The sequence below is a fragment of the Hyperolius riggenbachi genome, chromosome 6 (assembly GCF_040937935.1).
Source record: "Hyperolius riggenbachi isolate aHypRig1 chromosome 6, aHypRig1.pri, whole genome shotgun sequence".
NCBI classification, from domain to species: Eukaryota; Metazoa; Chordata; class Amphibia; order Anura; family Hyperoliidae; genus Hyperolius; species Hyperolius riggenbachi.
In genome coordinates, this window is record NC_090651.1 from 352,836,129 (window position 1) to 352,858,790 (window position 22,662).

At 45.8% G+C, this 22,662-nt stretch overlaps 1 protein-coding gene across 8 annotated transcripts in view; it reads left to right on the top strand.

Moving 5' to 3' along the window:
* Positions 1 to 22,662, top strand: part of RAP1GAP (RAP1 GTPase activating protein) — a 339,663-nt gene that overhangs the window by 195,331 nt on the left and 121,670 nt on the right. For 6 of the 8 annotated variants that reach the window (XM_068241700.1, XM_068241706.1, XM_068241697.1 and 3 more), the window contains one exon: positions 14,677 to 14,767. The exons of the other annotated variants lie outside the window; for them this stretch is intronic. The gene's annotated coding sequence lies outside the window, so the exon portion shown is untranslated. The remainder of the gene's footprint in view (positions 1 to 14,676; positions 14,768 to 22,662) is intronic. 8 annotated transcript variants of the gene reach the window in all.

Below are 22,662 nucleotides of genomic sequence, written 5' to 3' on the forward strand. Positions count from 1 at the left end.
TGTGTCTCTAAAGGTAGCCATACACTGGTCGATTTGCCATGAGATTCGACCAACAGATAGATCCCTCTCTGATCGAATCTGATCAGAGAGGGATCGTATGGCTACCTTTACTGCAAACAGATTGTGAACCGATTTCAGCCTGAAACCGATCACAATCTGTGGAGCTGCCGCCGGACCCCCCCCCCCCCCCCTCCCCGCATACATTACCTGCTCCGGCCGGCGCGTCTCCCCCGGTCTCCGCTGTCACTTCTCTGTGCTCGGCTCCAGCTTCACTGAACTTCCTGCTGGGGAGGTTTAAACATTAGAGGGCGCTCTATTGTTTAAACTTCCTGCCAGGACAGGAAGTTCAGTGAAGCTAGAGGAGCGGAGAAGGGAGTGCGGGGGACACGCGGCGGCCGGAGCAGGTAATGTATTGCAGCTAGCGTTGCTCATCGGGCATTCGAACACCGCTATCGACCCGGCGGCGATTGAGCGAAATCTTCCGCATGGACGAATCGACGGGAACGATTGATTTTGGACGGAAATCGAATCGTTCTGTCAGCGTTTGCGCAACGATTTCACAGCAGTTTCGATCACAGTGATTGAATCTGCTGTATATCGGCGGGAAAATCGTTAGGTGTATGGGCCCCTTAGCACTAATAGTCATAGAGCATGAACAAGCATGCCGCAGATCAGGTACTCTGAGTCAGCTGACTCATGTTTTACTGGATTAGCCAAATGCTTGTTCCAGTGTTTTGACTCAGACGCTACTTGTGCCAGAAGATCAGCAGGACTGCCAGGCAACTGGCATTGTTTACAAGGAAATAAATATGGCAGCCTCCATCTACCTCTCACCTCAGGTTTCCTTTAAACAAGACCAGTTGCCTGGCTATCTTGCTGATCCTCTGCCTCTATCACTTTTAGCCACAGACCCTGAACAAGCATGCAGCATATCGGGTGTTTCTGAAATTCTAAGGGCCCGTTCAGATCACAAATGCGGATGGCCATGCGTGCGGACTGCAACGCGTACGAACGCATGGCCATCCGCGTTTTGTGTGCGTTGCGTGGCTGATCCCATCACTGAAAAGTGAATGGGACAGCCACGCGTTTTAGCAAAATCTGCATGCAGCATGCGTTCCCGGACCGCACAGGTCCGGAACGCATGCAGTGTGAACATCAGACATTGCACTCTATGCAATGTCTGATGTCGTGCGTATCGGCCACCTGCACGCGTTTCCAAAACGCGGCTGGAAACGCGTGCAGTGTGAACGGGCCCTAACTGGATTTGCCACATGCTATTTTCAGGTATGTGATTTAGACACTACTGCAACTAAAGAGATCAGCAGGACTGCCAGGCAACTGGTATTGTTTAATAGTAAATAAATATTGCAGCCTCCATATCCCTCTTGCTTCAGGTTCCCTTTAAAGGTACCCATACATTACATACATTACTCGATTTTCCATCACGCGGTTAAGCGATTGACCTTATTATATTATTATTATGTATGTATATAGCACTGACATCTCCTGCAGCACTGTACAGAGTACATAGTCATGTCACTGACTGTTCTCAGAGGAGCTCACAATGTAATCCTACCATAGTCATAGTCTAATGTCCTACCATATTACTATGTGTCAGTGCTGCAAGGAGTGATGACCTCAGCAGTGTGCTGAGTGTGACCGGCATGGCATCTTGCAGGATAGGGTGGATTGTACCGCCTGGCATTGTCTTGGCTGCACATGTGAATCGATGTTTGCAGTAGAGATTAAGATCCGGGAGAGGCGAACATGCAATCCGTCTGGCGGAGTTTGCAGCCAGGAGACTGCGAGAAATATTAGGATTCCCGTAACACATTTCCTGGGGCGAGAATACGCCGTATAGCGTGTGCGGAGGGATCCGACAGAGAAATAGTGCGCCATGCAGTAACGGAAATCGATAGGCTTTACTATCTGTATGAAAGGGATTACTTATAAGATGGTGAATGGGGGGGGGGGGGGGATCTCCTGCAATCAATATCGCGATCAAATAATCGCCCTCGTTTGTAGGTCACTTTCGCCAGAGATGTCGCCTAGTCTGATGAGATTTTCCATATTTAGTAAATGGGTGACATTCAGGCCTGTTTGTGTTATGGATCCGGAAATGTATTTTTGTGAAAATAACGAAGGTTGTTCCTGGTGATACTTGTTTAACCTCCCTGGCGGTCAATTAGAACCGCCAGGGGGCAGCGCAGCACTATTTTTTTTTTTTTTTTAAGTCATGTAGTTAGCCTAGCGCTAGCTACATGATAGCCGCTGAGCAGCGGCATCCCCCCACCCACTCCGATCGCCTCCGGCGATCAGCGGAAGCAGAAAATCCCGTTCAGAACGGGATTTCCTGCTGGGCTTCCCAGGTCGCCATGGCGACGGGGCGGGATGACGTCATGGACGTCGTGACGTCATGGGGAGTCCCGATCCACCCCTCAGCGCTGCCTGGCGCTGATAGGCCAGGCTGCGCAAGGGGTCTGGAGGGGGGGGGGCAGCGCGGCGAATCAGCGCGGAGCGGCGGCGATCAGAAAGTACACGCAGCTAGCAAAGTGCTAGCTGCGTGTACAAAAAAAAAATTATGCAAATCGGCCCAGCAGGGCCTGAGAAATCCTCCTGCGCGCGTAGCCCGACCTGAGGTCAGGCTTACCGCCAGGGAGGTTAGAGTGTAACTGTCGGGCATAACATTTAAAAATCAATTATTTCTTTGTATCTGGTAAACAAGTAATAAGAGTGCTAACCAGGTAATCCAAAAGTTTAAATCACTATCATTCCCCAGTTTACCTGACTTTTTTGGTACACAAAATTTGGTACACACAAAGGAAGTTGCAGGGCATGCTGGTTTGTCCTTTTTTTGCTTCTCTACTTTCTCCCCAGACTTAACTAATGCAGCCTGTTTTCCCCTCCCACACCTCTGTTCCTCTCTAATTGGCCAATGTTTCTCATGCTGAGACAATGCACTTTCTATAGTGAAGGGTGGGCAATGCATACACAATCAGGCAGAGGAGAGTAAGGAGGAAATTACATCAGGATTGGCTTCAAAATAGCCTCACAATAGCTTTCATGTCTGCCAGGCTTCTTCATCAGGCATGCTGTAATATAGAAAGAAGCATCAGAAGTTGGCCAATCCCCTTCTGGCCAAATGGTGGCCTCACACACCACAATTTCTTTTATTTTTTTTTATTTGACAGAAGCGATCCAATTTTTATTGTTGATTGAAAGGCCTGAGGAAGTTATTTGAGGTACCACACGCGTTTAAGATTGATGTGATTCTGTAACAAAAGATTGTATATGGTGTGCAATCGAGCATTTTCGACCATGATCTTTCCAGCATGTTCGATCGACGTATTCGACCGATTTTGGACAGAAATTGGTCAAAACTCCGATCAGGCATGCTTGTTTTGGCACCGATAAAATTATCGAAAGGGATGGTTGATTGGGCTGCAAAATCGGTAGAGTAATGGGTGCCTTGATGGTGTTACCTACGAGGGATGATCGGTGAAATACCACTTCCTGAGTTTGCATCTCTTTGATAATTTATGTTATCTATAAAGGCAACAAAATGATTGGGCTCTGCCTGGGAGAAGGATCATCATAGCACTAGGCATAAAACCTCCCTCCTAAAGTTCTGTTAACCACTTCACAACTGAGGGGTTTTACCCCTTCAGCATCCGAGCAATTTTCACCTTTCAGCACTCCTTCCATTCATTCGTCTATAACTTTATCATTACTTATCGCAATGAAATGAACTATATCTTGTTTTTTCTTGCCACCAATTAGGCTTTCTTTAGGTGGGACATTATGCCAAGAATTATTTTATTCTAAATGTGCTTTAATGGGAAAATAGGAAAACATTTGGGAAAAAAAATCATTATTTTTCAGTTTTCGGCCATTATAGTTCTTAAATAATGCATGCTACTGTAAATAAAATCCATGTAACTTATTTGCCCATTTGTCCCGGTTATCACACCGTTTAACTTATGTCCCTATCACAATGTTTGGCGCCAATATTTTATTTGCAATTAAAGGTGCATTTTTTTTCAGTTTTGCATCCATCCCTAATTACAAGCCCATAATTTATAAAGTAACAGTGTTATACCCTCTTGATATAAATATTTAAAGAGTTCAGTCCCTAAGGCAACTATTTATGTTTTTTGGTTTTTTTTATTGTAATTTTTGTTTATTACAAAAAAAAATGGTAACAATTGAGTGTGGGCGTTAATTAGTTAATTTATAATGTAAAATAATGTATTTGTATATGAAAAATGTTTTTGGGTGTAGTTTTACTTTTTGGCCACAAGATGGCCACAGTAACTTTTTGTGAATGCGTCCTGTAAGCGTCGGAAGTACGCTTACAGGATGTTCAGGGAGGCTGGGAAACGTTTTCTTTTTCACAATGATCGTGCTGCTTCACATATAAGCAGCCGATCATTGCTGGGGGGCAGAGATCAGCGAACGGGAATGGTTTTTCCCATTCATTGATCCCCGGGGCGAGCAGCCGGCGGCGTGCACAAGCGCGGGAGCATGCGCACGTGCGAGCGGGAGCGCAAACAGCGGCGGCAGCGGCAGGGGGTGCGTATATCTACGCTCTGGGCGGGGAACTGAAGTCCAAAGGAGCGTAGATATACTGTACCCGGGCGGCGAAGTGGTTAAACAAGCCATGACAAACGGGAGATAATAAAGTCGACTACAGGCAGTGAAGGTTAAAGGGACTCCGAGCACCTCGCATGGGTATGCCTTTAGGGCCTATTCACACTAGAAGCGCTTTTCTGAGCATTTTGCGTTTGATTAGCGTTTTTAAACATTGCTCCCATTCACTTTCATAAAAATCATGTTAAAAATTGCAGAAAAATCAGCGACTTTGAGATCGCATATGCGGACATTGCGGCAATTTTAATGAAAAGTGAATTGGAGCGATTTTAAAACCACTAATCAATCGCAAAACGCTTAGAAAAGCGCTTCTAGTGTGAATGGGCCCTTAAAGAGACTCGGACCAGTACTGCAAAGTACGGTACTTAAAGATGCATACCTTTCTGTAGCTTGTGCTCTCCTCTTTCATTTGATGCCTAAATCGCCGTTCTACACCAAATCGTTTTTGTTCAATTTATAAATCACGGCTGCCATCTTGGCTATGTTATAACTTCCGGGTCACCCCTGTCTTCTCTGTTAGAGAAGTGCATCACTGAATGAAGCAGGAAGAGGAAGTGACATGCATGGACATTGCAAGAGGCTCCTCCAGAGGGGTCATAGTACGACTTTGTTGGAAGTCTTCTGGCTTAAAGGCATGCCCATGAGAGGTGATCGGAGTCCCTTTCAAGAGAACCTTAACTGAAAATAAAGAGTCAAAATAAACATACACAGGTCATACTTACCTCCCGTGTAGTCTGCTCATCAATCTCTTTCTCCTCTCCAGGTCAGCACACTGTTAAACTGTTATATCGCCCACTTGAGCCATAGGGAAACATGGACATTACCTTGCACATTCAGTTGTAACTGACAGCAGCTGATATATAACTGACAGCAGCTGGTATATTTCAGTTCTGACAAAATATTGTCCGAACTGGAAGAGATCACTGTAAGAAGAAAATGCTTCTGAGAGGAACTGACGGCGATACTAGTATGTAATATTCATTTGCAGCTACATTATGTGTTTATTTTTACTCAGTTCAGGTTCCCTTTAAATATTCACCCTGATGTTACCTCTAAAAACAATATGGTGGAGGGTTGTACTGTATTTGCCATTGCCAGAAGCAGGGACATGCAGGGTTAACGCTTTCTCTGAGAATGATTACAGCAGCGAGTTTCAGAGACGTTTCATATACCTTCGTCAGGAATGAGAGATGAAAAGACCTAAACCGCTTGCACTGAAATCAAAGGATTCTCCAGGCAACTAATTAATCTCATCTGAGCAAAGGCCGAGGCGCTATGATGAAAGTGATAGGCGCTGTAATCAGCCTTATTTAGTAATATTCTGCTCTTCACAACTTTTTGGGGAAGATATGTGTAGAAGTAATGGAAGTCTGGTTGACCTGGCAAGAGAAATGGGGGGAGGGGCTCTGCCTTCATAAAGTTTAGAGTTCTGCTGGCAGAGGCAGCGGTGATCATTCCTGTGGTGTATCTAATCACAGGTACACTTTAATGCAGAGCAAACAGGATGTAGACATCCGGCACAGGCCACGCCTTCCTCAGTCCCAGGTGTGCGGCCCCGCCCCAACGCACATTAACCCTTCACACACCTTCCACACCACAGGCTTGATGGTGATTATTATTACTATTGGTTTATTAAGTGATTTATTACTGTGCAAATAAATATCACAAATAAGGTTGTATATCTGGTTATATAGGACATCTTGTGTTACTATATTGTACATATATGAGAAAGTCAGGGGTGTCCCACAGTAGTATGTAGCCAGTCCTGCCGCCCCCCCCCCTCCCCCATATAAAAATAAATACCAACCAATACCAAATACCAAGACACGGCACTCAGGAGTTGTATGCAGCGACAAGCTGTATTGAAGCAGACAATAGGACTGCATGTTTCAGGCGTAGCCCCTCCCCATATTAGATAGCCAGGGGTACCTCCAGCATTATGTAGCCAGTGGCTCCCCTCAGTATTAGTTAGCCAGAAATGCCTCCAGTATTAGGTAGCCAGAGGTGTTCCCCAGTATTAGGTGGCCACTGGCCAGATGTGTCTCCCTGTATTAGGTAGCCAGATTTGTCCCCCTGTATTAGGTAGCCAGAGGTGTCCCCCTGTATTAGGTAGCCAGAGGTGCCCCCCAGCATTAGGTAGCCAGAGGTGTCCCCCAGTATTAGGTAGCCAGGGGTGTCCCCCAGTATTAGGTAGCCAGAGGTGTCCCCCAGTATTAGGTAGCCAGATGTGTCCCCCAGTATTAGGTAGCCAGATGTGTCCCCCAGTATTAGGTAGCCAGATGTGTCCCCCTGTATTAGGTAGCCAGATGTGTCCCCCTGTATTAGGTAGCCAGAGGTGCCCCCCCAGCATTAGGTAGCCAGAGGAGTCCCCCAATATTAAGTAGCCAGAGGCCCCCCACTATTAGGAGCCAGAGGTGTCCCCCAGTATTAGGTAGCCAGAGGTGTCCCCCAGTGTAGGTAGCCAGATGTGTCCCCCTGTATTAGGTAGCTAGATGTGTCCCCCTGTATTAGGCAGCCAGATGTGTCCCCCTGTATTAGGTAGCCAGAGGTGCCCCCCAGCATTAGGTAGCCAGAGGAGTCCCCCAATATTAAGTAGCCAGAGGCGCCCCAGTATTAGGTAGCCAGAGGTGTCCCCCAGTATTAGGTAGCCAGAGGTGTCCCCCAGTATTAGGTAGCCAGAGGTGTCCCCCAGTGTAGGTAGCCAGATGTGTCCCCCAGTATTAGGTAGCCAGATGTGTCCCCCTGTATTAGGTAGCCAGAGGTGCCCCCCAGTGTTAGGTAGCCAGAGGAGTCCCCCAATATTAAGTAGCCAGAGGCTCCCCAGTATTAAGGAGCCAGAGGTGTCCCCCAGTATTAGGTAGTCAGAGGTGCCCCCCAGTATTAGGTAGCCAGAGGTGTCTCCCAGTATTAGGTAGTCAGAGGTGCCCCCCAGTATTAGGTAGCCAGAGGTGTCCCCCAGTATTAGGTAGCCAGAGATGTCCCCCAGTATTAGGTAGCCAGAGGTGCCCCCCAGTATTAGGTTGCCAGAGGTGTCCCCCAGTATTAGGTAGCGAGATGTGTCCCCCAGTATTAGGTAGCCAGAGGTGCCCCCCAGTATTAGGTAGCGAGATGTGTCCCCCAGTATTAGGTAGCCAGATGTGTGCCCCTGTATTAGGTAGCCAGATGTGTGCCCCTGTATTAGGTAGCCAGATGTGTCCCCCAGTGTAGGTAGCCAGATGTGTCCCCCTGTATTAGGTAGCCAGATGTGTCCCCCTGTATTAGGTAGCCAGATGTGTCCCCCAGTATTAGGTAGCCAGAGGTGCCCCCCAGTGTTAGGTAGCCAGATGTGTCCCCCAGTATTAGGTAGCCAGAGGTGTCCCCCAGTATTAGGTAGCCAGAGGTGCTCCCAGTATTAGGTAGCCAGATGTGTCCCCAGTATAGGTAGCCAGATGTGTCCCCCAGTATTAGGTAGCCAGAGGTGTCCCCCAGTATTAGGTAGCCAGAGGTGTCCCCCAGTATTATGTAGCCAGATGTGTCCCCCAGTATAGGTAGCCAGATGTGTCCCCCAGTATTAGGTAGCCAGAGGTGTCCTCCAGTATTAGGTAGCCAGAGGTGCCCCCCAGCATTAGGTAGCCAGAGGTGCCCCCCAGTATTAGGTAGCCAGAGATGCCCCCCAGCATTAGGTAGCCAGAGGTGCCCTCCAGTATTAGGTAGCCAGAGGTGCCCCCCAGTATTAGGTAGCCAGAGATGCCCCCCAGTATTAGGTAGCCAGAGATGCCCCCCAGTATCCAGTATTAGGTAGCCAGAGATGCCCCCCCCATACACACACAGGGTTAAAACTATCCATTCTCTGCTCTGCAATTCCTCTTCCTGGATTCTGCATATTTGGCCTGTGGCAGAATCTTCTCCAGAACAACAAGTAGTTCCTATTTCCTGAAATACAGAATTAGCAAAACATTCACACGTTCGCTGGGATCAAGAAACTGCGTTGTGCAAATCTTCCTGCGATTCTCCCGTACACCGCGCTCCCCTCTCCCTGCACACGAGGCATCTGAAATTGTAAAAATGAAAATCCCTTTCATGTGGTGGCTGCATCCAGCGTGGCCTGTGCTGATAACGCAGCGGATTCGCGCTCGCTGGGCCGCGGGCTGGAAGGACGCCTGTCCTTTTGAAGTGTGGTATGGAATGGATGTAAACACCCGAGCCCATGATTCTGTTGGGAATGTAATTAGCTTTCCCCTTTAATAAACGGTCAGGTATATAATATCACAGCGCAGCACAAAACTCGCTGTCGCCAGCAAAGTCTGCTGTCTTTACACGCACACCGCGCCTTATACAAAGCCCCTTCACGCAATCGACCCGCCCCAACTGCACCGTAACCTCCCGCTAAGTCAACTAAACCACCCCTAAGGCCTCATTCACACTATACCCATTTATGTGCGCATTTCAATAACGTATATAGCATGCGTACACGAGGACATCAGGAGTGCATAAGCTGCAGTCTGGTTTAGATATTCCACAGTTTATTTTATATTTAAATCTACTTTTTAAGTTTTTACTGTTTTATTGTTTTTGCTCATTGACACATTCATATGCCAGAACTAAAATCTATGAACTATTTACCCTTTTTATCTCTTTCCTGCTCTCAGAAGCCATTTTCTGCTAGGAAAGTGTTTTATAGTTGTAATTTCTTATCAGTGAGGGTCACACTGCACTCAGACTCAGGGCTGGTGCACACCAAAAGAGCTTTTCTGAGCGCTTTGTAATTTTAAAAGCTCCTGTTAATGTTATCCTATGTGTGTATGTGCACACTGGAGCAATGTGATTTTGTAAAAAAAAAAAAAAACCCATAGCATTACCTTAGTAAGAGCTTTTAAAACTCTAGCATTTAGGAACCATTCACACCAGAGCGCTTTTCAGGTGATTTCAGCATCGCTGGAAATCGCTAGCGTTTTGAAAAACTTGTGTACAATGAAAGTACATTGAAGTATTCTCATCTAAGCTATTTGCTGAAATGCAAACTCGTAGCCTGCAGCATTTTCTGGGCGATTCTGGAGCGATTCTGCAGGCTTATATTGAATTAGAAATGCAAAACACTAATCGCTGAAGAAACGCTGGAAAAATGCTCTCTATACAGTGAAAAATCGCTAGGAAAAAATGCCAGAAAATCGCTCAGCGTTTGCGTTTAGCGATTTCTAGTGTGAATGGGGCCTTAAAAAGCTCTTGTGGTGTGTACCAGCCCTCAGACAGGAACTGCCACTTACATACCTGATGTTTAACTCTCTCAGGCAGAGAAAGAAAAAAAGGAGCACAGCATACCGGTAGTTATTTATGTGCCAGGCACTGTACATACACATGTCTATCTCATCATGTCACATGTCACCTCGGGTAGCCTTTAAGGTGGAAGCCAATTAACTTATCTGGATGTTTTTGTTTTGTTTTTTTTACAACATTTAGGTATTTTTTGTATATATATATATATATATATATATACAATTATATGTATTAATCTCCTTGCCGGTTATCCTGAGCTCAGCTCTATGTAACCTGCGCAGGAGGATTTCTCAGGCCCTGCTGGGCCGATTTGCATAATTTTTTTTTTCCTACACGCAGCTAGCACTTTGCTAGCTGCGTGTAGTACGCGATCGCCGCCGATTCGCCGCTACCTGCCGCACCGAGCCGCCCCCCTCCCCCTCCCCCCGCCCCAGACCCCTGCGCAGCCTGGCCAATCAGTGCCAGGCAGCACTGAGGGGCGGTTCGGGATTCCCTGTGACGTCCCGACGTCCATGACGCCGGTGACGTCATCCCGCCCCGTCGCCATGGCGACCGGGGAAGCCCTGCAGGAAATCCCGTTCTCGCTACATGATTTAAAAGAATAAATTAAAAAAAAGTGCGGCGCAGCCTCCTTGCCGGATTTTTTAGACCGGCAAGGAGGTTAAAAATGACAGCAATGAAGTACCTCCAAAAGAAAGCTCTATTAGTGGGAAGAAAAGGAGGTAAAATTCATTTGGATGCTAAGTTGTATGACCGAGCAATTAACCTTTAGGGCCCGTTTCCACTTGTGCGGTGGGAATCACCGCGGTAAAAATTTGCATGCGGATGCGAATTTCGCATGCTGTTATATGCAAATTTTCATGAGAATTCGCATACGATTTCACATGGATGACGATGTATGCGAATTTAACCATGGCAGTGCCTGTGTGCTTTTCCATTGATTTCATTCAAGATCGTATGTGAATTTGCATACCAATACCGCATGCGAATTCCCTATTAAATACATTGTATGCGATTCGCATAGCGGTATGCGAATTCTGATGGCTCTGCCGTGCAGATTTTTTCTGCACAGAAAAACGCAAAAGAATTAAAGGAAACAGTCCCATCCACTTGTATTAGCTATGCGAATTCGCATGCGGCAAACGCATGCAAATGCGCAATAGTGGAAACTAGCCCTTAAAGTTGTGAAGTGCTGAATTGTAAATAATGGCCCAGTCAATAAGGGGGTATAAACCTCTGGGGCTCAAGGGGTTAATTTATTCCCACCGTATTGATGTTTACATTTAAGAAAAGCTTATTAAGGGCCTAGAACTGCTCCTATTCTTTTTTACTTCCAGGTTTGTTGTTGGAGGCAAATTGCCTTTGGCTGATTGGTTAGAGAAATTTGCATCTAAAACTTTGGACCTATCAGGTGGTGGATTGAGAAGAACCCCTGCCCTCCCACCCTGTCGCTGGCAATTTTAATTGGGGGTATTGCCTCTCAGGATGAGGTCACAGGTGTTGGGTAAAGGCTGCCCACTTGTGTGGAAAATAAAATTGGTAACAAAGGACATTGGTGTACCCTCTTCCTGAAAATAAAAGGAAAAGACAAGCTGTGATAAAAATGGACTTTATTGTTTTTAGTGCCTTATAGGGAAACACCAGCTACAAAATATTTATTTTTGTTTTAGGGTGCAGAAAGGTTTGACCCTTTAAGAAATTTCAACTATACAACACTTTCCTAGCAGAAAATGGCTTCTGAGAGCAAGAAAGAGATAAAAAGGGGAATTTCTTATCAGTGAGGGTCACACTGTAGTCACTTCCTCTCTGAGTCAGGACTGAGTCAGCCACTTACATACCTGATATTTAACTCTTTCAGGCAGAGAAATAAAAAAAGGAAGACAGCACAGTTATTTGTGTGCTTGGCACTGTACATACACATGTCTATCTCATCATGTCACATGTCACTTCGGGTATCCTTTAAGGTGGCCATACATCTAGTGATTTTTACAGCCCAACTGACTATCTGATTCTACCATTTGATCGAATTGGAAGAAAATTGGTGCCACAACAAGTCCGAATAATTAATGGTTTGATTGATTTTGGTCTAAAATTGGTCAAAAGCATTGATCAGACAAATCTCTGGAAAATCTCGGCCGCAGGTGCTCGATTAGATGCACAGCGGTAATGGTGTGTGCTAATGCAATGACCAACATACCCGACGGACCCCAGGCCGGTGTCTCCCCGGTGCCCGTGTGCAGTGTGTTAAAATCTCACCTCTCCACTAACGATATTTCTATCCTCCTTCGTCATCACAGCCATTGCCTGTACCACGGTGCGCCCGGCCCAGCGTATGTGTGATGTCATAATAGGCGTCTGGTGCCACATGGTAAAGGCACTAATGGTAAAGGATTTTAGGGAGCACGGCCATTCGGGGGAGGGGAAAGACAACATTTTATACTTGCAGTTGGAGGCCGACCAGGTAGGAGGCAGAGGCAGCGCTAGGCTTTGGCTGGCTTTCAAACTGAAATCTATCGAAAATTGGTCTGCGGTATATAGGCTAGCAACAGATCTCTCTCCAATCAGATTCCATTAGAGAGACATCTGCTCCATGGTCGATCTGCCCATACACCACCTGATGTTTGGACACCTTTAGTTTTGAACTGCTGTGTCCCAGTGTTGGGTGCCCAACCTCACTTCTTGTGTCAGGCACTGGGCCACCCAGCACAGGAAGTGAGGTCAGATCATTGCAATAGAAGGCACAGATGAAATAACAACTCTGTTCTTTCTGTAGCCTGGAGAAGTGTTAGAGCAGGCATGGGCAAACTCGGCCCTCCAGCTGTTAGGGAACTACAAGTCCCACAATGCATTTGCCTTTATGAGTCATGACTGTGGCTGTCAGACTCCTGCAATGCATTGTGGGACTTGTAGTTCCTTAACAGCTGGAGGGCCAAGTTTGCCAATGCCTGTGTTAGAGCATCAGTGTGGTTTTTATTGCAGTCCGGATCCCCTCTGAAGATGCTGCTCAGTGAAGGAAAGGAAATGATTACAAATCTTCACTCAATAGGGGACGCAGAAAGCTATAACAACATTATTGGTATGACATTTTACAATGTGACGGAAACGACTGCATCAGTTTAAACTCTGAACGCAAAAATCCATCAAACCATCAGCCCACGTTGGAAATTTTTAGCTGATTCCCACCGCTGATTTTGTCCCGATTTGCTACCATATCAAACTTTAAACATTTGCCTGCTCATCCCTGCTACCTGTATTCAGTGTTGCCAACTCATCCCTTTTATTACTGACACATCTAAGTTATACAGGTTCTGGGGCTACTTACACATAATCAGTGCCTTACCTGCATCTACCTAGCCACGAAACCTGTATAATTCATATGTGTCAATAATTAAAGGGATGAGTTGGCAACAATGCCAGTATTGTGATCAAAATTTCAAGCTCAAATCTTTAACCACTTAACGACCAGCTAACGCTGATAGGCGGCGGCTGGTCGTTCATGTCAGTTCACGGAGCGTGTCTCCGTGAATAACCTGCGAGCCTCCGATCACGTCTCGCAGGCTAATTGTAAACACGCGGGGAAGAAATCCCCGCTGTTTACATCAATACGGCGCCGTAAAGGAGATCGGCGATCCCCTCCCTCTGATTGGCGGCAAATCTCCGTCCTGCGCCGCCCATGGAGGGAGAGGTAGGGAGGGAAGGGGAGGGAGGAACCGCGCTGTGGAGGGGGGCTTTGAGAAGCCCACCCACCCAATCGGCCACACGGAGCGGCGGCGATCAGACCCCCCCAGCAGGTCATCCCCCTAGTGGGGAAAAAGGGGGGGGGGGAAGTCTGATCGCCCTGCCTTTAACACAATCTGTGCTGCGGGCTGGAGAGCCCACGCAGCACAGATCACAGTGAACAGCCCCGGGCCTTAAGTGGTTAAAGTGAACCCAGAGAGAGATATGGAAGCTGCCATATTTATTTCCTTATAAGCAATTCTTGTTGCCTGGCTGTCCTGCTGATCTGCCTCTAATACGTTCAGCCATAGACCTGGAACAAGAATGCAGCAGATCAGGTGTTTCTGACAATGTTGTCAGATCTGAAAATATGCTTGTTTCAGGTGTGATTCAGACGCTACTGCAGCCAAATAGATCAGCAGGGCTGCCAGGTAACTGGTATTGTTTAACAGGAAATAAATATGGCAGCCTCCATATACCTCTCACTTCAGGTTCATTTTAACTGCAGGAACCCCATTCCACACAGAAAGGTGGCCTGAGCCCTAAGGGTACTAATGATAGTTCTGTCGATCCAGAGTTTGGAACGATTCTTATAACAATTGGATGAGGTACCGTTAATGGTGCTGATCTACGATAATCGATTGTTCTTTCGATCGTTTTGTCAATCCCAATTTCCGATTATTTTGGTCTGATCAAAATGGTTATTATTTTCACCTCCATTGGTGGGCCTGTATGATGATCGCTCGCAATGATTGGATCGGATAGTCGATCCTTTGAAAAAGTGCATTGTTAACGGGTGACTACAGATGGCATTTTCTCCATGGGGGACACCGAAAGCTATAACAACATTATTGGTAGTTCATTTTACAAAGTGACGGAACCAATTGCAAAATCCACCAAACCATCAGCCCACGTTGGAAATTTTCAGCCGATTCCTGAGGCTGATTTTTTAGCTGCTGTCGTCATTTATAATGCCACGTAATGACCTGTGACATCACAGCGCTGGTCGCTATGACACGTTCTCTTCATCACCATCCTTCTCCTTTTGAATTCCAGGCGATATGATGGACAGAGCCAGCTTGTCTCATACAGAGTAGATCTTTGCAGAGCAAACTCAACCCCCCTCGAAAGTGCCCCCAAATTTAAGGTAAGATTGATCCCTGCCTGCCGCATGGCGCCCCCTGCTGGCTCAAGCTCTGCATGCCAATACTACTGCTTGCTTCCTGCAAATCTCTAACTCCTGCATGCTGGTCTATTGCCCTACCCCCTATCTGTGTGTGTACAGGTATGTGCTGCAGGCAGAGATGCAAAGAATTCTAGCTTGCATGCAAAAGTGATGCAAATTGTATGCTCATTGATCTTTTCTTGTTGTGGGGTTGGTGGTGGGAGGGAAGAGTTTATTGTCTTTGCTGGATTGATAACTGCTCCCATAGATAGTAGGGTATAATATATCTACAAAGTATTCAGTAAAAGCCGGTGATCTCTCCCTGGTGCCCATACGCATCAGATAATGATTGCCCAGACTGCTGGTTATTTTCAGAATCAAGCAATGTCATATCATGCCTAGGAGATAATGTCTTTGCTGAGGACACCTCTGGGTCAACTCAAACATAAAGAAACTAAAGATGGGAAATGTTGTTGTCCAAATTAAAAGTTGTAAGTTGTAACATCCAAAAATAAAAAAATTCCCAAAAATAGTTAGTGCCCCAAATATATATTTGCCGCACTAGCCTTTGACCTATATACAAATGTAAACCCCCATTTTTTTCTAAAATGGGTCCCTATATGTCCCCCATTTTTTATTTTACCTGGTATGGGTGCCTTTGCCTAACTGCAGGAACTGTGCAGTGCCAGTGGGATTGTGGGAAGAGTTTCCTTCTTAGCTACAGTAACAAGCTTATCTCAGCATGCAAATAACAGCTTCCTATTTTGGATGAAATAAGGACACTATGGCCAGAAGGTAATTGAATCCCTCCCTCCCTTTGAAGAGTTTGCACATCTGATGTAACATGTTGGAAAAAAAAATCTATCTGGCAGGTAAATCTAACAGAAAATTGTATGGTGTGTACCTAACATTAGACAGATGCCTGAACTGCACGCTTGTTGGGCCTGCTCCGCTATCACCCATGGGATCCATTTACTGTCTATATTTACTCAAAATCCCTAAGTTACGAAAATGTTAAGAGCAGGGCTATGCACCTGTAGTTTGTGCCACATGTCTCCTGACTGAGGCCATGGTCTTTTGCTTGAAAAACATTCTGGTCTTGCCCACCCACTCTGGCCTCATCCTCCCATTAGTGTTAGAGCCTGAGTTAGTAAAGCACTTTACGATTTGCCATGTGGAGTTGTGACCTGTGTTCCCTTTAACCAGCCGAATATCGAGTCACATACAGAAAAATTAAATGATATAGGATAAATCGATTTGTAATATTCTTTATAATTATTGGATGTTGAAAGTGAATTAACATCTGCTTCACCTCTTTATATCCCATACAATCTCTCATGACACTTTAGTAAGTCAAACCATACTGGCCTGTGTGGTTACAGTTTGTGGCAGGCTGAGGAGGACAATGGCCCATATCAGTAGCCCTGTGGTACGCACGCAGTGTATATCTGCAGGTTGTAGAATTAGGGAACTTTACATTGCCATTTAATGTACTAATATTTGCTATTAGTCTCCGCTAACCGCACTGCAATATGACACTAATGCCAATAATACATAACCAACAATGAGCCCTCCACAGAGAGAAATGCTGATACGCCTGAAGGTAAAACATCTCTATATGCATCAGGAAGGGGGGGGGTTAGGGTTAGGCTTAAAGAAGGAGGTATCTAAGATTAGGTGTCAGGATGGTTTTTTTTAAGGGTTAAGAATAAGAAAGAGGGTTTTAGGCTTAGACATGGGGGGGGGGGGGGGGATGTTCTGTGTGAAAGTAGGATTAGGTTAAAGAGGAACTCCAGTGAACATTTTTACTGTTGGCAGGTGATGTGGCTGCTGCATGGTTTTTGGCAGTTGGAAACAGCTGTAAACCGCTATTTTCCACAGTGCAACAAGGTTCACAGACAGGAAACTGCCAAAAGTTTGAACTTTTCTTGTGGGAGGGGTTTGTTGTGGGAGGGGTTTCACCACAATATCAGTGATACAGCGCCCCCTGATGCTCTGTTTGTGAAAAGGAATAGATTTCTCATGTGAAAGGGGGTATCAGCTACTGATTGGGATAAAGTTCAATTTTTGGTCGGAGTTTCTCTTTAAAGGACTCCCAAGGCGAACTAAAAAATCTACTTTTTACTTACTTTTTTACTCTCACAGCCCCGAGCAGCAATCTCAGTCCCTTGCAGCAGCTCCAGTGGTCCTCGGTGTCCTCGCTGGCCGCCCACAATGATGGCAACTCGCCAGCAGGGTGGGCTCTTCTGCGCCTGCACAGTAGTTAGGCAGTATGCGCCAGATGACGTGGGCAGAGAACAGCCGACTGCGCCGGCAGGTCACCATCATTGCGGGCAGCCAGGGGGACACCAAGGACTGCGGCGAGGCACTGGAAGAAGAAAACTTTTTTTTTTTTTAGTTTGCCTTTGAAGTCCATTAAGTTGTAGGAAAATATTGTTAATATATACTGTTATTTTATTACGATAATTTACACTATTTACACTTTAAAAATAAAAGAATATCGATAGATATTAACAATAATTGTATTTTTCCTCGCGCCCTTTTTCATGCACGCTATTTTGGACATATAAAAATGAATCCTAAATGACTGAACAGCAAGGAGAGTTTAGCGGCAGCCCCAACCGGATATCATCTGCTCAATAGATTGGCCTCTGCTGTACAGACTGATCTGATGGCCATGTATGGGAGGAGAGTGCGAGTGAGGTTACCTTGACGCCCGCAGCTGTGACATTGTGCTGTGTCGCCTGGTCTGATTATCTCACAGTCCCCACCAGCTGCGCAGTGTGCCCGCCTGTCACTCTCCCTATAGCTGCCTCTACACAGCTGTGGCAGACCGGACAAGTGGGAAATCAAGAGAAGTCATTAGAGGCCATTATGACCTCATCGCTGTGACATGGTGGCCCGTGTGGTCGTGTGAATGAGGGTAATACTATGGCCTCTCCTCACTCGCGGACAATCACACACTGATTGCAATGTGTGAGTCTCCCAAATGGGAGGGTACTGCTGCCTCTATATACAGTCACAGCATGTTATCATTATTTTATACAGTTTAGATAGGGCAAGAACTGACCTTCTATACCAAGAATATGGCTGATTTGGAGCACAGTGTTCTGTAGATATAGATAGGCACCCAGTATATCAAGTTAGAACTCTTTATTGAAAGAAAACATGCAGAGATATATCATACACCACCATCAGATAATGCAGCTTACTTAGAACACAGAGAATACAGAGTGAATACAGGAAATGACAATCCCAAAAATCTTACCATTGCATTTTGCAGACAGTGACATCTTGTGGTTGTGTTACTATACTGCAATTCAGGTAATAATCCTGTCGATACTCAAACACTGATGGCTGATAGCGTGCAGATTTTGTGATGAGTCTATAAGTTTAGCAGGTCACTTACAACAAGCTAGAGTTTTTATTCTTGAAAAAGCCGATAAGGAAAACTGACAGTGGGTACAGTATAGAGGTCAGGGGATTGTTGGTTGGCACAGTATTGAGGTCAGGGGATTGTTGGTGGGCACAGTATAGAGGTCAGGAGATCAGTGGTGGGCACAGTATTGAGGTCAGGGGATCAGTGGTGGCACAGTATAGAGGTCAGGAGATCAGTGGTGGGCACAGTATTTAGGTCAGGGGATCAGTGGTGGGCACAGTATAGAGGTCAGGGGATCAGTGGTGGGCAGTGTATAGAGGTCAGGAGATCAGTGGTGGGCACAGTATTGAGGTCAGGGGATCAGTGGTGGCACAGTATAGAGGTCAGGGGATCAGTGGTGGGCACAGTATAGAGGTCAGGAGATCAGTGGTGGGCACAGTATAGAGGTCAGGAGATCAGTGGCGGGCGCAGTATTTAGGTCAGGGGATCATTGGTGTGCACAGTATAGAGGTCAGGGGATCAGTGGTGGGCACAGTATAGAGGTCAGGGGATCAGTGGTGGGCACAGTATAGAGGTCAGGGGATCAGTGGTGGGCACAGTATAGAGGTCAGGGGATCAGTGGTGGGCACAGTATAGAGGTCAGGAGATCAGTGGTGGACACAGTATTGAGGTCAGGGGATCCGTGGTGTGCACAGTATAGAGGTTAGGGGATCAGTGGTGGGCACAGTATTGAGGTCAGGGGATCATATTATAAGAAGTTCAGTGATATTCTCGCCCCTAAATTGGTACTAGCCTTCAACAGTATACTTAAATCCTAGTTGCTGGATGGTGTAATGGTTAAGGGCTCTGCCTCTGACACAGGAGACCAGGGTTCACATCTCGGCTCTGCCTGTTCAGTAAGCCAGCACCTATTCAGTAGGAGACTTTTGGCAAGTCTTCCTAACACTGCTACTGCCTATAGAGCGCGCTCTTGTGGCTGCTGCTCTGGCGCTTTGAGTCCGCCAGGAGAAAAGCGCAATATAAATGTTATTTGTCTTGTCTTAAAGGAGCCCACTTCCATACTGACTCAATTACTGCCACTATCTCCATGATCCCCAAACCTGGTACGAATCAGACTATTTGGACTAACTATCGCCCAATTTCATTATTAAATATAGACATTCAAATATTAGCAAAAATTCTTGCCACTCGTCTCAATTCTGAAATTACCTCCCTCATAGATGAAGACCAGGTAGGCTTCATGCCCCAGAGACAAGCTGGAGATGGTGTGAGAGCCTTCTACACCTGATCCATCACACACACACCCAACAACTCCCATCCATGCTTCTGTCGCTTGATATCTCAAAAGCGTTTGATTCAGTGTCTTGGCCCTATCTCTTTGCCACATTACAACACTGGGGCTTTGGCCCTAATCTAACCACTTGGATCAAATCTCTCTACTCCTCCCCTCAAGCAGCGATAGCTTACAATGAATTTAAATCCTCCCCTTTCCCAATCTCTAGAGGCACGCGCCAGGGTTGCCCCCTATCCCCCTTGTTATTTGCACTCCTTATTGAACCTCTAGCAATACAAATCCGCAATAACCCAGAAATACATGGTATACCATTGGGCAATAAGACACACAAGATAGGTCTATTTGCTGACGATCTAATAGTATGCATCTCACGCCCCACTAAGTCAATCCTCACGCTACTGCATCTCTTGGATCAGTTCGGTAAAATGTCGGGGTTGAAAGTCAACCCCGTAAAATCTAAAGCGTTAAATATCTCCCTACCAACAACATTGATGAATGCACTTCAGGATACGTTCGAGTTTGAATGGGACCCTGATAAGCTTCCCTACTTAGGAATATTCCTCACTAAATCCTATGATTCCCTATACCTACACAACTTCCCTCCATTGGTTCGAGAGTTGACGAAGCTGCTGGAGTGCTGGAAGAGGTACCTGATATCTTGGCTAGGTAGGATTACAGCTATAAGGATAACATTTCTTCCTAAACTCCTTTACGTTTTCAGATTACTACCTATACCTCTCCCATCTGGGTTCATAGACTCCCTTCAATGGAAAATTAATAACTTCGTTTGGGGTTCTAGGAGACCAAGATTTAGCAAACAATATATCTATCGTTTAAAATCTGACGGGGGAATGGGAGTACCCAACATTAATCATTATTACAAGGCAGCTCAGTTAGCCCCTCTAACATATTGGTGTCTAAAAGGCAAACATCCCTCTTGGGTAGACATCGAAAGGTACTATATTTCCCCTACTGCACTCAGTAATCTTCTTTGGCTCACCCCAACATATCGCAACGACATCACCAACCCTATTATCAAACATTCTCTATCTATCTGGGATAGTTGTAAATATTCCGGTCGTCTAATGTCCCCGCATAAGCCATTACTCTCCTTCCTTGGCAACCCTTCATTCCCAGCCGCACTTAAATCTTCTAACCAATATAGATGGTGGGAACAAACCAACCTAACTAAAATTCAAAACCTAATTACAAACTCGGGACTTAAGTCTTTTGCCTACTTATGTGAAAAAGATAATCTCCCTACTTTCGAGATTTTTCATTACATGCAGATATCGCATTTTGTAAAACAACATACTGTAAACTCTGCCTCCCCTCTTAGTAGGACAGTCTTTGAACATATCTGTGCAACGGACCCATTCTCTCCAGGGACCATCTCCTCTATCTATAAAGAATTAACACTTACTCACTCACAGCGAAAGCCAGATTATATAGCTAAATGGGAAAAGGAATTAGGTCTCCATATTCAATACACAGATATCACAGATATTTGGGCAAACATCCCCAGAATTGCCATAAATGCCGATCTGGTTGAAGTAAACTATAAAGTACTTTTCAGATGGTATTTGGTCCCACAGAGAGTAGCCAAATTCAGCAAAGAACACTCAGGTGACTGCTTTAGAGGTTGCAGAGGACCGGGCACATTTGCTCATATTTGGTGGAACTGTAGGAAAGCATGGAAACTATGGATGAGATTATGCACCTGGGCATCCTCACTAATTAATGCCCCAGTCCCCAGGAACCCTCTTCATTGTCTTCTCGGGTGCCCATACTCTAACCTTTCCTCTACCCAGAACGCACTCATCAACTATATTTACACCGCTACTAAGTTAAGAATTGCTGCAGCCTGGAACTCCCAAACCCTATCTTTTGACTCAGTTAAAAATAGACTAGGAAACATACTCTTTTTTGAGAAACTGAGAGCACGACTAATGGACAATATGGGAAAATTCCATAAAGTATGGGACCCGCTAATTAACTACCTGCTCAACCCTGACCAGAATTTGATGGTTCGCAGTCAATGAGACCTTCCCCTGCTTCTTATTCTTCTTGGGTATTATCTTCAGTGAATGTCTATCCCCCTACTCCTCGTCCCTATATTCCGTTCCTACCTAGTTCTTGTTTCTACTTTCTCTTCTTGTCTTCTCGAACCCTATTCCTGCTTTCCGATCTTTATCTATCTTTCCTCTCTACTTTTCTTTCTTTGTTTTTTACTACTAGCCTCATTTACTCCTTTCTTCTTGTAACCAAATAATACTCTGTAAAGTACGGTTTTAGTATCCACATATGCAATACCGTATCTAATTCACTTAGCTAACAGCCTGTTCTATTGTAACCAGATCCTTACGAATCAACCAGTACCGTATTATATATGGACATTAAGTCCATTCTTCAAATAATAACACTTCCGACTTCGCTGGAAGCCGGAATCTAAAAGGGGGTACTGTGACTTGATATGAGGTGGTTGCCATCCAGCCATTTCTGGCTCAGTGAGTGGATGGTCGACCACCTCGACGAACACCCTGTCTCTGGAAGAGCCCGCCTACTACACTTGCTATACATAGAATGCCTAAAATGTGCTGTTTTTGCATAAGGTTCAATTGCACATGAATTATTACTTATAGATGTTAAAATACAATTTGGTTTGCTCTTTAAATGGAAACTATTTTCTCGCCTGTTTAAAGGGAACCAGAGAGGAACGGGGGGTGGAAAAAGAAAAAGATTTTATACATACCTGGGGCTTCTTCCAGCCCCATAAGCCTGAATCGCTCCCACGCCGCCGTCCTCAGCTTCCTGGATCCGCCGGTACCGGGCCCGTCACTTCCGGCGGACGTGGCCAATTGTCCGCATCACAGGGGTTCCCTCCATACATGTACGCATGCGGCTGCGCAGTAAACAGCCACATGCGTATCTGTATGGGGAGAGCACCCTGTGATGCGGAGAATTGGCCGCGTCCGCCGGCCGACTTGCCGACTCGCGGCAATGACGGGACCCGGTGGCGGCTGATGCAGGCAGCGGAGGAGTGCGACGTGGGAGCGATCCGTGCGTATGGGGCTGGAGGAAGCCCCAGGTATGTATATCTCATCCTCTCTGGTTCCCTTTAATGCGTATTCCGTACTGCTGAATAATTTGAACTAGGACACAAGTTGTACGAATTGTTTATTTCGAAAATTTAATAAAAACATT